The sequence below is a fragment of the Primulina eburnea genome, chromosome 4 (assembly GCF_022965805.1).
Source record: "Primulina eburnea isolate SZY01 chromosome 4, ASM2296580v1, whole genome shotgun sequence".
In the NCBI taxonomy this organism is placed as follows: domain Eukaryota; kingdom Viridiplantae; phylum Streptophyta; class Magnoliopsida; order Lamiales; family Gesneriaceae; genus Primulina; species Primulina eburnea.
In genome coordinates this window covers 6,128,872-6,143,427 of record NC_133104.1, presented here as the reverse complement: position 1 = coordinate 6,143,427, position 14,556 = coordinate 6,128,872, and the positions used below count along the sequence as shown (strand labels likewise).

At 36.0% G+C, this 14,556-nt stretch overlaps 2 long non-coding RNA genes across 2 annotated transcripts; one reads left to right on the top strand and one right to left on the bottom strand.

Annotated features, from left to right (window-relative positions):
* Window positions 1–2,129: 2,129 nt before the first annotated feature.
* On the bottom strand, window positions 2,130–3,629 carry LOC140830797 (uncharacterized). Its single transcript, XR_012117673.1, has 3 exons — window positions 3,250–3,629; window positions 3,137–3,160; window positions 2,130–2,770 (listed from the first exon to the last, which is right to left on the bottom strand). It is a non-coding gene; the product is annotated as an uncharacterized lncRNA (long non-coding RNA).
* A 3,346-nt stretch (window positions 3,630–6,975) lies between these two features.
* LOC140829737 (uncharacterized) lies at window positions 6,976–7,685 on the top strand. Its single transcript, XR_012117505.1, has 2 exons — window positions 6,976–7,112; window positions 7,265–7,685. It is a non-coding gene; the product is annotated as an uncharacterized lncRNA (long non-coding RNA).
* The last annotated feature ends 6,871 nt before the right edge of the window (window positions 7,686–14,556 follow it).

Below are 14,556 nucleotides of genomic sequence, written 5' to 3'. Positions count from 1 at the left end.
CAGGAGTAGCCACAGACACAGTATCCAACAACGGAATAGTAGCAATCTCATGCTCATCAACAAATGCAGCAGATAAAAATGAATGAGATGCTCCAGTGTCTATCAATATACGCGCAGGATAATCGAAAACATAGCAAATACCTGCAATCACTCCGCCTGGTGCATCCTGAGCCTGGTCCTGAGTCAATGCATGTACTCGAGCCTGCTGCGGCACCGGAAATTGCTGCTGAGGAGGACCTCTAGGTGGTGGATAACCGAATTGCTGAAATGACTGGGTAGGAGCATATGGTCTAAAGGCTGGTCCACGGGGAACTTGTCCAGACTGTTGTGGCTGAAATTGCTGTCTTTGTGCATTAGGGCATACTCTGGCAAAATGCCCAACTTGACCACAAACGTAACAAGATCCATGTACTCCTACACATTGGGAACTAAAATGTCGACCACCACATCGGTCACAATGCACAGTGCTAGACGACCCAACCGAACCTCCTCCTCGTGCACTTCCTGAACTGGAAGAGCTGGATTGAGACTTCTTCTTGAATTGCTTTCCTTTTACCTTGTACCTCTGCTGTTTGGGTTGTTGGTATGACTGTACAGGCTGATATGGAGGTAAATCCACTGGCATTGACATACTACTACCAGATCCCTGAGAAACAGATGATGGACCTGGCTGTGGGTCTCCTCTGAGCAAACTTGCTTCAATTTTCCTCGCCTTTTCCACTGCTTGAATATACGTATTAGGTGATCCAGTCATTACCAAAGTATGAACAGTCCGTTGCAACCCATGCAGAAAACGTGATAGTTTAGCCTGATCATTCCTAGCAACATGTGGAACATAGGGCAAAAGAGCAGAAAACTGTGAAGCATATTCCACAACTGATTTGTTTCCCTGCACCAACTGATTGAACTCTTCTTCTTTAGCAGCATAATATGACGGTGGTGCATATTCTTGGGTAAAGTGAGCACGAAATGCATCCCAAGTAATAATTTCACCAGAGTCCTTCATTGCTTCCTCTGTGGCTTCCCACCAGAGTTGTGCTCGGTCTTTTAGTTGGTAGATGGCAAGCTTCAATTTAATATCTTGGGAATACTCCATCAAATTAAATAGATGATTTATGCTTTTCAGCCAGCCTGCTGCTTTTTCTCCGCTCTCGTTGCCAAAGAATTTTGGAGGACGTAATTCTTGGAACTGCGAAATTATTAACTGCATTCCTCCAACTTTCTGTGTCAGCTGTTCCACTTCTTGCTCAATCACTGCCTGTCTAGCTCCAGGTCTTTCAGGTCGAGGAGGTTCTTGATACACTTCTTCTTCAATGTTTTGAGCGACTTGTCCTCGAGGTCGACCACGTCTACCTCTAATGATATCAGCAAGTCCTCGAACATTTTGTGCCTCAGATTCTTGCGCTATTTCCTTCCCTTTTCTACCTCTACCTCCAGGTGCCATTCTACAAGACACGAGGAATAAATACACAGGCAGATAACAGGTAAAAGAAATTAATAGGCAATTTCTAAACTACATATCATGCCTAATCAGCTAATCGTCAGGCAAATTCAAAGAAATCACACCAAATAATTCAAATAAGAGCAAATAGTCAAACACATGCACAATCATGTTATTTGTGTCTAGACTCAAGTGCCCTAGACTCTAATTCGAGCATATCCCAGTTACGCTCTGATACCAACTGTGGCGGCCCGTGCTCCTGATTAACGTTTAATGACCAAACAACCAGGATTTATTAATGTAAACAGCGAAAGCGATTAAAATTTTTTTTTCCTTTTGGGCCTACAGAAATTTCGACATGACCTATTCATAAATAGGACATCCCAAAAACAACACAACAATATTTATATACTCGAAATAAAGTCACAACATCAATCCACAAACCTATAGCCGCACTGGCCAGGACTAAACACATGCAGAGCCGGCAAGGCTCGATCACACCACTATCAATTCAAAACATCGTAAACATAACAGTACAGCTACACGGGGCATCTCCCCGGTAAATGTATGACTCCATAATATAGTGTATATATATATCTGGGAAACTCTCAACCACGACTCGACGACTGGGCACCACTACCTGACGCTCCACCAGACGCGTCAAATCCTCCCGGATAACCTGCTATGGCATCAAAAACAACCACAGCATAAAAGAAACGAGGGGTCGGGCCCCAGTACGACGAACCAGTAATATTACGACAAATATAACTGACATGAAATAAAATCAAGTACAATGCGATGCGATGCAATGTAATGCAATGCGTGAAAGGTAACAACAAAATAATGGATACCAAAGCGGAGTCCAAATGAAACGCATCAGCAACAAGAACAGTGGCCACCCGTGCCAGGAATGCAGCAACGTAATAGCATGCCGCCGCTATCCATGCACGTAGCATCGAGGGTACGGGTGCGACCCGCTCAGCCCTCATGCAAGTCATCAGGAGTGCTAGTCCTATCACCCATTCCATCGATGAGATGTCAGGAGTGATCTAATCCTATTACTCACTCCATAGATGACGCAACATCGCAACAGATCAGTAATGCTAGCAATCAACGGAGTCAAGGCTCGAAATGCTATGCATCAACTCAAATAAATCCATGAATGCAATCAAGTATTCACAGAAGCACATAAAGCACGTCACAACTTATTACAAAGTACTTAACGTCATTTCACATCACTATAGACGTCATAATAAAACGGTTCATACGTACCTCAACGGACTTTAATTTACCACAAAATATCTTAAGGATTTCTCGCAGAATCCAATCCTGTGGCAAATAATACATTTCATATCAAGTCCCATTTATTTTTCCAATATTCACTAATTTAGCCTAAAATTCAAAAAATCCATAATTTAGGCTTTACAATTTCTAAAACTCATCGCAAAGTCAAATATAATGATTTATTTAACTTAAATCTCTCAATACCGGACAACTAGAACTTCCGAAAATTCGATCATATCGAATCTGAAATTTTTCGATATTTACTAGGAATTTCCAAAATGTTCATTTTTTTATTTCTAATGCTGTAAACACATCCCAATAACAATTTAACATTTCACAATTCATAAATCCCAAATTAATAGGCTAAATTCGAAATATTATCTAAATAAATTCCGAAAATTAGCTTAATACCTCCAATCGACTCCGATATAGCACCTACAATCAATAATCCAATATATATTAGTTATTGGAACTCAATTGAATTAAAATGCCCAAAATTCGAAACCCTAAAATCGTAATTCTACCTCTGAAATTTCGAAAATTGCTTAAAGCTTCGAATTTCAGCTTCAAACAACATAACCCAAGCTTTCTTCCAACTTTTCCGGCGAAAACAGGCGGCGGTCTCCGACGGGTTTCCGAGAACCGTGAGTTTTCTGCGAAATTTAGGTATCAATGGATAGCTCTCGTCGAGAGGATTCCGAATATGTATTTACTTTATTTTTTGGACAAACAACGCGGCCACAATCGATGATCAAAGATTCGAAATTGAAAAATGAGAAAGGAGCTCGGCGGATGCAGATACGGGGAGAGAGAAGGAAACTTTGATAATTATCAATTCTTTTTTTTTAATTTATTTATTTAATCAAAATGGGCCGGGCTTGGGGAAAGTGTTTGGGCTTTGGGAAATAAACGGACTGGGCTCTCACAAATAGATTTTCAGTTGGAAGAGTAAACTGTAGATTCAATGATAAGATAATAGAAATTCTAATGTCTAACTCTGCTTTGGACCTAAAAGATATTTTAAATGGTTCAGATTTTTACTCTCGTTGAGAAGTATTATCTCGAGGACTTTAATAAACAGGAAATGCATCATTTGAGGTGTCAGCTACAACATTATTAGCTCGGTTTAGTTTGTCATGAAAATTTTCAGAAAATGTTATATGTCTTATAATTGTGCAGAGGGTTACTTGAAACAAAAAATTCGCTACATTATAATTTGATTGACAAGTTGATCTGTATAGTTTTAAATTTGTTTGTTTCCAAAGCTACTAGATAACGTGCATTTACGACTATGAAGCATGTTAAAGAAGTTCTTAGTAATAAAAAAAATTGTTTTTCGGCAGATTCTTTTGATCATCTACATTGTGATAGAGTTTTCTTCAAAACTTAGACTCAGATTCTATAAGTGATGAATATAATATTTTGAATAATCGTAGATCACACCTTAAATAGTAAATTTGTCTATACATATCATCTTTGTATCTTTTAGCTAAGAAATATTTAATTTAATCATCAACATTGTGAAGGCAAATATAATCTCTTGATATAATTATTTAATTTAAATGATTTCCCTAATATTATATTTTCCTTACTGATTTGATTGAGTATAATATTTTATGAGATTTTGCCTTTCTAGATGATGAGATAATTATGCAAATATTATCATAATGTGGTGTTAATTTTAAAAAGAAGATTTGTTCTTAATAAAACTCTTACTTTCCTTGTTCAATAGGTTTCCTTGTGGAGATAAAGCTCTAGGAAAGAAAGGTCTATAAATAAGAGAAACAATGACATTGTTACTCTCTCCCTCTCGATCAATAATACACGCACTTGTGCACGTTGTACATTTCAGAGAAATATTTCTTCAAGGGACGTTTTGTTTTGAAGAGTGTCGGTGCATGTGCAGCCGTGATTGCTGGAGACATTTCAGACAACACGCGTGCAAGTGTTGGTTGAAGATTGTTTCGTTGCTCCAAAGCTTGTGGCATCACGTTTTTGCTTTCATATTTTTGTTTTAATATTTTTAGTTGTTTTAGAAAACATTTTATTTTCTCAACATGTTGAGAAAATTGATTTTAGTATAATCACTATTGGTATTGTTTTCGTGTAAACTCGTTAGTTTTCTAGTGATTAATTTTTGCCCTGAAGCACCGTGCAAGTATTTATACTTGTGCAAATTTAATCATGTCAATCTATTTATTTAAAGTCAATTTGTGTTACAAACTTTAATATTCCGCTGCATGCTGTCTTAAATGTTGTAATATTTGACACAACACTTAATTCTGATAAAACACAAATTCATAACCTTACACTACTGTTATCTTATAAACTCATATTTGTCAAGCATTATTCCTTTCACATTGAATGATTGATTTTAGAGATATTTATTTTATTTAAATTCATTAATTTCTTGTAGGACGATGGAGATATAAGATTACACTATCATTGTTTTGTTGGTTTTCGAATCTTACAAGTTCAATATATAGCAAAATATTGAAGATCATGTTAATGAGAAACTGTTTGAGACTACGATGAACAAGTATCTTAACTATGATTTCAATTGTTATGCATTATTTTGTTTTTCATTAAACAAACCTAGCCAATGTATATTTCAAATCCTGGCTTCACCAGTACTGCACCTGGTTAGGAGGTTGTTCTACCTTACTGTGGAAGAAGCACTCACCCTAAATTATATATCATCAAATATATAATATATTCGTGTGAGGTATATATACATGCATTAATCTATTTGACTTGGTGCAGTCCTATGTTTGTGGTGACTTGAGAATATTCTCAGATTTCGATCTTATTTAATGCTACATGCTATAAACATAAGAGAGTTGGTTCACCAATGAAGTCACCAACAAAGTTTGTGAATAATTGGATTTTGTTAAGATGGGACTTGGAACAGATGGAGAAGAGACATGGACAATTTCGGAAAATCTCATTGGCACTAGAATAACGTGTCAAGGTTGTTGATGACTTGATTCTCCAGTTGATGTAGATATGCAGACTTGAACAATTGAGGGTACATGAGAGTGCATTATTCTTGTTTAGTGAGAGACATAGTTTGAGAGAGGGAATCATTTGTGTAATCTCTAGAGTGTGTGTATTCTTCTGGAGTGATTCTATGTGAAGGAAAACTTCTTGTAAACAATTCTGGTTCATAGTGGATTGATCTCTTGGATGTTTGAAGTGGATTAGGTTGGATTTGTTCGAACCACTATAAATTTCGGGTGTTGATTGTGTTCTTTGTTTTATGTATATTCTTTTTCGGTTTGGCTGGGCAGATTGTTGCATCATTAATTGCAAGGTCGAAGTGTATACATGACGGATTTGTCCAAACCACTATAAATTTCTAGTGTTTATGATGTTCTTTATTTTCTGTATACCCTTTCTGGTTAGGCTAGATAGATTGTTGCATCATCAGCTGGATTGGGCACAACATATAATGTGAGTGAATTTTGAGTGTCCCATAATCTCAAGCCTGAAGTAAGAACTCGAATTTTCGGCATCAGAGTACTTACGACTAACTTTTCCATGCTCAGATCAAAGGTTCAGGCAAATCTCATGCCAATTAAAATGAAATTTAACTTGCCAAGTTCATGTGCGCGACATCGTAAGCTCATATACTTGAATAATCTGTAGGATCGTACATACACACCTTAACTCTCCTACATAGGCAAATCTGTTGGTGATTCATCAGGAAATATTTTAATACAAAGAACAAAGAACAAAGAATTTTTCTAACTGATCACTTCTCAATGTCAATTACAACCACATAATTAAATAGTACTAGAATAACAAAAAATGCTAGAAACAAGGACCATAAACACACGACTTGATACTACTAGCAGAAACTATATTTGGCTACTAATTTACTGACTAGTTCCATACGAGAATTCTAGACTAACAAACAAAAACAAACATGCTCCTAAAAATCATCCACTAGTATTTGAATCATTCCACCAACAAAGTCAACTTGATTTAAGGCCAAAATTCATTATGCTTGTTCATTAGAGGCATTTTTTAGAGACCCCGAGAAAAAGCAAAATCTGATGATATTCGGCTAAATTCTCTACAACTTGTTGGACAAAGAGTCTGTACTCTGGCCCATGCAGCAAATCCATCCAGCTATTAGAGCATATTAATATCGGGATTATCATGCAACCACAGGTAAACCTCATTAAATTTAAATTATTCAATAATATATCAGGTGTAATTTGAGTGCATGCTCCGCAAATTCATTTAGTGCTTTTACCTGGTTCGCCACTAAAAATTAAAGTAGCATAGTAACTAATTTTCACTATATAATGTGCTTTTGGTAGAGCTAACTCGTATCCTTAGGAAATACAAAAAAATTGAAGGCTGGCTTGAAAGATAACAGGTACTTTTTTAATCATATGCGTAGCTGCAAAACCCTAATATTTTTTTGTTTTGCCTGACAAGAATTCAAAATTTACACATTAATTAATATTGATAAGTTTTAATTCAACTTGATCTGATATATTTCTATAATCGATCCCTTTGTCTTGGCAGGTTTTTCTTAATTATGGTGAAGGCTACAATTTCTCTTCTTCTTGCTTGTGTACTCATACTCGCAAGTCTCCAAGTCCATGCGGAAACAATAATGCCTCCTATCAAGAATCGTCACCTTTTAAGCGGTGAGAATTATGAAAAGTATACTACTTCAGCTTCAAATGAAGAAGGCACGTCTGATGGCCAGGATAACACTCATCATGTATACGGTGGCGCAAATAAGCCCAGGCACAAATAAAGACTATCTATCTTCGCTCTAGATGGTATTCGCGATATGTATAGGGGAGTATATGTTTGATGTATCTATAGTGTGCTTGCATGTTAATTAGATAATATTAACGTGTGTGGTTAAGAAATTCTGGTCTTCACATCGTTGAGATTCGCCCCGATCTAATAAATCGCGATATGGTAGTTTGGTTAATCGTGTAGCATGGAGTGGCTTGATATAATTCGAAATTTACAACCCTCAAGGCTTTGCAAAAATCTCTCTGCACAAAAGATATGTTCTCGCAAAATTCGACTTGTGGAGCAGTTCTTGTTTCCTACTTCTTATTGCAATTCAAGCACGGTTTTGCTACTACGTAAGTGAGCTTCAGAGAGCTTATAAAAATCTCAATTACATAACAGCATCTCAAAAATTATATAGTTCGACATACCCCGAAGATATATATTACCCTTATGTTAAATCTAATCGACACCATTACTTTAAAAATTGTTTTTACGAAAGATCAAACTTCGACCTCACATGTTTGGACCAATGATAACCACTGGATCTATAGTGAAGGCAATACCCCCACTGTAACTGGGAAAAAACCTATAGCATTGATCCTGACTAATAATTACTTGTTTACTCATAATTACTTGTCTAGTGGCTAACAAATCAAATGCATGCCCACTTGATCGATATAATTGATCAACTTGAGAAAAACTTCTCTCGGATCATGTCATCTGTAAAGAGATGGAAACATTCTTGAGTACAATTTTATCCATTTTTAGCCGTTGAATTTGATATTGATATGGAAAAGGAGCTGGTCGAAAGGTTTTCTTAATATAGGTAGGCCTAGAAAAACACCGGGAGAGCCTGCTAGCGTGAACTTCATGCAAATCCTAATTTATTCTTGATTATGTAGTTCTATAATATAATTTTATAGAGTGTTTCACTTTGATTATAAGTTGTTTAAGAGTTTATAAATTATCAAAACTTGTTTCGTAAAATTTTGAAAAAGACTTATAAACTATCAAAATAAGTTGTTTTGGTTAACATAACTACTTAAAGAAGATCTTATTATTTGAATATATTCAAAAGATCAAATTATTATCATTAATTTTATCATATCTCAAATCTACATTCGTATAATATCATGAAAATTAACTTCGAAAAACTAATATGGTACTAATAATAATATTAATAAATCAGTAAAAAAATAATAACTATATATATAATTTACTCAATCTTTAATTTTTTTAACTTCATGCATGTAGATTAGAGACTTTTTAAAAAAAATTAACTTAATGGAAATCAAAATTAATTGAAATTTTACTAATGCAAATGAAAGGGCGTATAGGGGTAGATGTAAATCATTGGGTAACACATATACAGAGTTAAATGTAATACCTAGCTTTATAACTAATTTAGTTTGCTTGAGCTTGGCGAGTCAAATTTCGACTCTTTCTCAGTAGAGTTGGAGATTAAAATTTCATAACCCAGCACCAGAAGCTACTGTTATATATGTGACGTCCCGAAAATTGAGTTCCACATGAACCACGTGCGTGCAAATTATTAAATTTCTCATGTATTTTATTAAATGGTTTTAATGCATGTTTATTTCATTAATTTGCGTTTTAATTCATGATCTATGAATTTGCATTATGTTAAATTATTATATGATGCACGTTAAAACGTTTTCCTCGAGCTTTATATTTCAGGCGATTATTCGAGGCGGGATCGAGGGAAAGAGACCGACGACGAATTTAGGCGATTTTAAAATGTGGTATTTTATCTTAAGTTGAGGTTGGGGTATTTTAACTAATTTATTAGGTTGATAGCATTTTTAAAGCCTAATCTTGTATTTTGTGAATTAAGAGTTTAAAATTTTTAAAGTTAGCATTCTTGGTGTTCTGTTGTTCTAATTAGAGAATTTTATAAAATTAGTGGGGATGCATGTTGATTAGGAATTTTGTTAAAATTAATGGAAGGTTGGCATTTTAATTAGTGGCTAATTGTCATTAAGCATAATTTATTCCCTAGATATTAGAAACACACGCACACACACAATTTCACACACACACTCACGTAAAAACACACTACACACACATACACATTTTATTTTCAGAATTTAAAAGAGAGAAACCTAGGTTCCATAGCATTCAGCAGCCGTCCCCTTCTCTTCGAGTCTCCCAGCAATTTTCGTGAGTTTTATTGCAAGAATTTAGTGCCACGTTCGTCCCGGATCAAGCCTCGCTCCGTCCCGCATCGGTATCGCCGTTTCGGTAAAGTTTATCATCAAAAGGCACGTATATTCTGTTATTTCTGCATCGATCTTGTCATAGTATGGGTTGTGTATTTTTATGCGTGAAAATCCATGTGTGACATTCGTCGTTTGAGCGGAAAATGGTTTGAATGCGTTTGAAATACTTTTTAGATCTGAAAACTCGTAACTCACTGTTCTGTTGAAAACTGCGATTTTGCTGTCGGGATTTTGAGAAAACTTTCACCTACAAAATTGTAGAACTTTTCGATGCCTTCGATTGGATATAAAATTCGAGATTTTTGGATGAAAATTGAGTGAGTTATGATGTTTTTCGTGGGACTGCTCAAACTACGTTTTCAGAAAGTTATGATATTGATGTATTCTTGAAGTTTCAGTGTTGCAGGCTTCGTTGGGGATCGACGGGTGATCGTTGCTGCATCTAGGTATGATTAGTATGATGTTGGGATGTTATTTGATACGTCGTATAGTGTCGATAGGCACTCGAATGCGTTAGGAGTCGTAGGAAACGAATTGGGGTCATTTGCTATGCTTTGAATTGTATGTGTTGTAAGGTGAACTCATTGCTTTGGGTGTTTGTACGAATTTAGTTGATGTTATGGCATGCTAAGGTGAGTCTCGGGGTGTCGTTTCATAGTCCGTGCAACCGAGTCTAGAAAGTTGAGCGAAGCCTGTACATCATTTTCGTAAGTTCGCGATTACAGTGGGTACACGGACCCGCACACGAACCCAGTCACGGGTCCGTGCCTTTGTTTTCTTCTCGGCTTCTTTTTCCAGTATCTACACGGACCCCTACACGGATGAGGGCACGGGGTCCGTGCCTTTGGGTTTCATTTAGTGTATATTTCCAGTACCTACACGGACCCTCACCCGGACCCTGACACGGGGTCCGTGCCTTTGCTTTCCTTCGGTGTCTATTTCCAGAGCCTACACGGACCCCTGCACGGATGTAGGCACGGGGTCCGTGTCCTTCACATTTTGGGAAAAATATTATAACACGTTTGAGGTTTGATGTTGTGGTTTAGCGCAAGGATTATCCATGTCGTGTTATGGGGAAATGTTAGAATGTCCTAAGTATCGATTGAACTTGAGAGTAAGTATGATTTCTACGTTAAGTTATGCAAGTTAAGTATGCAAGTTCATGTTAGTATGTGCAGCAACGGCCCCAGTCGAAGTCCAACGAACCCCTCAACGCCAAGTAAGTATGTATGACGTGCAAAGAAAATATTTTAAGTTTTTGAGGTATGCTAATTGTCTTGTGACCAAATTATGAATGGGTTTGGAAGTCGGTGAACGTGGCCGAGGACCTCTCCGCCCCGTTAAATTATAAACGGGTTAGATCGTGGTTGGAAAGCGTTAAATTATGAACGGGGACCAACCAGCCCGTTAAATTATGAACGGGGATCTCATGTATGCGGCAGTGGATACGTCCCTGTCAGCCCAGTACTGTGGTGTGTCTGATCAGGCGTTTATTATGTATGGGTCACTTGCTTTGAAACATCCTCTACGAAAATGATGAAGTTACGTATGTTCAAGTATGCAGTATGTTTATGAAAGTTCATGTTGGTGGCACGTCTAGTTTTGTATGTACGTATGTTCAAGTTTATTATGCAAGCTCAAGTTTCAAGTTATGTACGTTCTATTTTTAAGTTGCATGCGATTTTATTATGTAGTACTCGTTATCCCAGTTTATACGTGTTGAGTCTTTAGACTCACTAGACTTGATCGATGCAGGTGACTATGTTGATGAGGAGACGGGAGGTGGCGACCAAGGGGCAGGCTTGGACTGAGCGGGAGGCTAGACCCGAGGACCGCATACGCTATTTTAAGTTTTTAAGAAAATACATTTATACTCTGATTTTATGATCGGGGTTTGAGACATTTTTGAGACAGCTTCTCTTTTAGCAAATTTTAATGGTGATGGTTGATTTCAAAGATATTTTATGAATGATGAGTGACGACCGTGTGGATGTTTTTTATTTAAGAAAATTTTTAATTTTTCCGCAAATTTTAAGTATGAAAAGTACGGTTCGTTACAGTTGGTATCAGAGCCCGGTTTTCTTGTGAAGGGTTACGCCTACTGCCAGTCGCAAGAAGCTCACGAAGTCACACATCAAGTCTGTAAGTTTTAAAATTTTAAATTATTTCATGTATTAAGGATTCAAGTCATGATTTCAGCATGTGCATATTTTAATGCAACCACTTGTATGTTTAAATGACATACGTTTTAGAGTACCGGTTTATCTGTCGTTATGAATTGAGATTGGATCCTTAAAACTTTTATGCATGTTACGACATGAAATGAGAAATTATTTAATTTTCTTGCATGCTGGTGCGGTGGAATTGGACATGAGCAAGAATTTTGCTTTTGGGCGTCTGGAAAAGTGGAAATGATTGGTCTATATTAATTTTTGGTTAGTAGTACTGATGTTATATTTGGGGGTAATAAGTTAAACTTGAAAAATACGAATGCTTTTGGGACTTGTAGATTTTCTAAGAAATTACTGATGGTTTGTGGTTGCTAGCTGAGTTGCTTTTTGAGAACTCCATGTAAGGATTTATTTATTTGAGACTACGACGATATTTGGTAGTATACAAGCATAGAATTTATTTAGGATGCATGCTCCCCCTAGCTGGATTTAAGGATTTAATTGCACGAATTGAGAATTTTAAGGACCTAGTGGTAATGACCAATAGTTTCGGGAGCAAAGATAAAAACCCTAAGGGACTGGTTTCGAATTTATCGTTTGGGATTAAATTCCGAGTTTCGAGGATTTTAAGGTTTTATGAGGCTAAAATCGAAAATTTTATGGGGACCTAAAATGCAGAATTAGAAGAGTTGTAGGGCCAAAATTATAATTTTGAGGACTTTAAGGACCAAATTACAAATTTCGAAATTTTTGAGGATTAAGTTCGAACTTTTGAGGAACACTTGAGTAAGATCAGTAGCTTTTCGAGGTTATGAAATTGACTTTGGGTTTAACAAGCTTAAAATTATTGAACTTTATGTTACGTAAAATCTATAAGATGGAATTAGGAATGCCAAGGACTTATGGGTAATTGTAGGATTTTCAAAATTATGGACAAGGTTGAGTAATTATCCAGGAAATTAGGAATTTATTTTGCAATTGTTAAGAGATTGGGGCAATTAGTTTAGCGGTAAGTGAGAAGTGAATGTTTTAAATGATATAAATTTTCGGTGATTTAGGCTAGAAGGATATTTAGAACCTTTATATATATATATGGGTTATAATGTTATAAGGAATAATAATCAAGGACATTGTTGGATGAATCAATCTCGGACTTGAAAATTTAAGCATTTGTGAAATAACGTTGTGGCAAATTAAGAATTTAATGTGATGATGATTTAAGGTAAAGTTGAGCAGTTAGTTAAGTTATAAGAGTAGACATTGAGATAACAGATTGTTGGGAACTGAATTTTGAGGTGTCATAAGTTTTAGTTATGATCTTAACAGTTAGGACTATACTTTTATTGGAATTTGATTTTTCTAGAAAGTTGACGATGATTGACGGTTAGGTTACTCGATAGATTCATGTAAGGATTGAGGTAGACGCCTTGTCTTGAGAAAATTTTGTAATCCATTAAGCAACTTGGGAATAAGTAAACGTGTGTGTTTGGAATTATGTTATCCAAAACTATTTGGGTTTCGTAAGTTTGAATTGCAAATGTACGGATATGGGTGTTCATACGGAGGTTTTGGGTGAAATAAAAACAAAAAGGGATTAGTTGCGTTCAACATGGATTATCAATGGACGAATATTAAGTTTTTTTATCGAGTAAGAAATCTAAAATCTTGACATGTGGATTCTAGAACGCCATGGTTTATAAGTGAATTTGATTTATTAGAGTTAGTCTAAAGTTACTATGGGATAACTTATTAAGTTTTATGCGCTAGAATTAATTAAGCATTGAGGATACTTAAGAATGTGACGTTTGTTTCAATGAGAAAAGTTCAATGTCATAGGCCTCAACTATATTGTAATTGGGAAGAAAATAGTTTAAACATGTAATTGAGGTTAGAAAGATTTTATATAACAGGTAGAAGATTGGTATTGGATATCTTGGGTTTTATGGATTAACACTACTCAAATATAAGACTTGCAGCAATTTTGTAATTGGGATGTACTTGTAAATAACTAAATTACGTAAGGTTGGTGTCGTAAGATAACGATTCAATTCAAGGATGTTGGGCTGATATTACTATGGAGGTAAGATAATGTTTAACTTTTAAGTGTATTGCCGAGGATAGAAGTTGATCAGTAACCTTTGGTGTTAAGAGTCCTTAAGTTGAACTGTGTAAATGCTAATGTAATAGGTCATTGAACATTACGGGTCTAGTATAAGGAAGGTAAGATATGATAAGTTTGAACCTCCATTTATAATATTGGGATTGGTGAGAAAAGCCAGAATTCGAGGTCGTAGTAAAGTAAACTAAGTTACTATAAGTCATTTTAAGTTGTGATTCGCAAACGAGGTTTTTGGCAGGCAATTTAGTTAGGATTGAAGAGATGTAACGACAACATAAGACTTAATTTTATTCAGAATAGCACAGCGGTAGCGTGGATCGTTGGGATACTAGAATTAAGAATCTAACTTTTGGATTATCGAGGATAAGCGAATTTCGAGGACGAAATTCAAATTAAGGGGGATAGATTGTGACGTCCCGAAAATTGAGTTCCACATGAACCACGTGCGTGCAAGTTATTAAATTTCTCATGTATTTTATTAAATGGTTTTAATGCATGTTTATTTCATTAATTTGCGTTTTAATTCATGATCTA